The sequence below is a fragment of the Melanotaenia boesemani genome, chromosome 17 (genome assembly GCF_017639745.1).
Source record: "Melanotaenia boesemani isolate fMelBoe1 chromosome 17, fMelBoe1.pri, whole genome shotgun sequence".
Classification (NCBI taxonomy): domain Eukaryota; kingdom Metazoa; phylum Chordata; class Actinopteri; order Atheriniformes; family Melanotaeniidae; genus Melanotaenia; species Melanotaenia boesemani.
Genome location: NC_055698.1, coordinates 29,464,002 through 29,466,744, shown reverse-complemented (window position 1 = coordinate 29,466,744; position 2,743 = coordinate 29,464,002).

The window sequence follows — 2,743 nt, the reverse complement described above, 5'->3', positions numbered from 1 at the left end:
CGCAAAGACTCGGTAGAAATCGTCGAATCTGCTTCTGGCTCGGAGCCACAAGAAGCTGCTCTGCAGTTTAGCCTCAGGCCACCATTACGTTACACATTACATTACACAGGCAGGGAAATCCGCCTATGAGGATTGTCATCACTGTGGTTTGTTTATATGTTGTTTTCCCCCTTATTTCTTATTTTCAGTTGAAGTGGATGGGTGAAAGTGGGTTGGCAGCCCACTCAGTGCCACCTCACAGCCACGGACTAAGCTTAATATTCCCGGCTCACAGGGCCGCTGTCCACGGTCCTGATTTCCTTATTTGCTCTTCTCTGCTCATGTTGCTGGGTCTGTCTATGGTCCTGATTTATATCACCAGCTTAAGTCGCTCGTTTTTTGGATTTAAACACCCCCAACCTGTCAGATCTGCCAGAGAGAAATCCATTCATCTCATATTCAAGTCTTACTTATGATCAGACATTAATTCCAAATATTTTTATTTTAAATGATAGATGTACGAAATGTTTAGATTCTTAATCAGTTCTCAGTCAGGGATGGACATGGTCTCTTTGTAATTAACGATGCAGTAAATTCAGCCAAGAGAAATATGAGGCGTGTGGCAGATGGTTGAGTCTCTAAAGAGCCCTGAAGCGACAGATTAAATTTACAAATGTTCTCCAAAATAATGTGAACTCGCTGGCCAACTAATTCAAAGGAAAAAGGCCCTTTTGGAATTTGTTCTAATTCACACAAAAGACAGAATGGAAACATTCCTCAGAGTTTTTGGTCCATATTGACATGGTAGCATCAGGCTGCACATCCATGATGAGAATCTCCCGTTTCACCACATCCCAAAGCTGCTCTGTTGGAATGAGATCATCACTGTGGTCATAACGGGATGGACATGGTCAGCAACATTACTGAGGCAGGGTGTGCTGGGTAAAACAAAGTGGGACAAGAAAACATCCCCCACACCATTACACCACCAGCAACCTGAACCATTGATCCCACACAAGATGGATCCATGATGTCATGATGTAAAAAGACAAACAGAAAGAATCAGGATAAAACAGCAATCACAACATGTTAAAATGTTTTTAAAGGCTATAAATAAAGCATCTTTGGTAGGGCTCCAACTAACCAACAGTGCAACAATAAACTTAGTGACATTTTAGTATTTTCATCTTTGTTAATCTGCAGAAGGATTTTACTCCACTGGAAATCTATCAAACCCCCTAAAGCCTCTCAGTGGTGAAGCAACCTAATGCTCTATCTCAGCCTTGAAAATAATCAAATGCACACTTAGGGGGTCTCGAGACCAATATTTTGCATCCTGGACCCCAGTTATATCTTTCCTTGACCATTTGAAATCATTGCCGGATGACTAGAAGGGGCCATCACTGCATAAAACTGTTTTCCTATAAATACATAACATCAGAGCAGCATGGATCAACGTGCACTCGGCATGGAGTTAACAAGTCAAACCACCTCTGTTTGAATCTGGTTGTCCTGGTTTTAATGCTCCACAGCCTCCTGCCTGGGAAGCAGGTCGGTCCACGAGCAACAAAAACAGATTAAATGATTTCTAAAGTTTTAAAGTTAACTTGTTGGAATTATTGTATTTGTTCACCACCATGTTGGATGCTGTATAATAAAAGTTCAATGTAAAAATAAAAAAAGACCCCAGCCTTACATTTATGGCTCTTAAATGTATAATGAACCTTAATGCAGCAGCGACGCTAATCCAAAACATCTTATATGGCAGTTAAACTTGTTGCTGCTAAGAATGAAATGACTTCCTGGAAGCAATTAGAAACACTAACAGCTGAGACAACACAAGACTTTTCCCACAAATGTGTTTTATTTCTCTCAGATGTTTCATAGTAAACGAGATCAAAATTAAGTTTCACAGGAACAAAAATAAACTGAAAAAAAGAGTGAAACATAACTGAGGCTCACATACTGAAGAAAATTAAATACTGTAGAAGCTCAGAGCGAAGTTTGAGCATCAAACTGCATCGGATTAGTATAAGTAAAATAAAGATTCCTTTTAGTTCATGTGCTTTGGATTTTAAGAATCTGGTCCTAAATAACGAGGAATGAAAAATCTTTGGATTCAGGCTGAATTTTTCTGGTTGACCTGAGTTTTGAGCATCTGCAGAGCGACTCTCCTCCTGTCGGCTGGCGACCGAAGAAAAAATTCATGCTGCTGCTTTTCATTTAAACTCTTAGCAAATGCATCAAAGTCAAATTTCAGACCTTTCGGTTTTAACCCAGAATCTGGAATTACCTCTGTTAAACACACAGGCTGCGCTTTCTGCTACAAAATGATCCTTTTATGTGAGTTTTTAGTCTTTGACAGCATTTAAAAATGTTTGCTTCACAAATAAAGGGAAAAAAAAGACATGACAACTGATTGAAACTGAAAAGTGCCTTTAATTCCACCACAACGGTAATTTTTAACAGCTGTACCAGAATCACAACAGATGTTTCTCATTCCTCAACCGTCTCACAATGGTACAAACAATAGAAACAGTAGAACAAATAGAAACAGAAGAAAACTAAGGACATCTTTCTCACTGAATACTGATGTCAAACATATCACCTGAATTCATAATTATCGCCGAGTCAGGATCTCAAAAGATAATTGAAATGAAACTCCTAAAACAGCTTGATGTCACATTTCTGAGGCTCACTTTAATGAGATCAGGCTTTCACAGGATTTAATGAACTTATAAACACTTTGAAAAGACCGAAAACG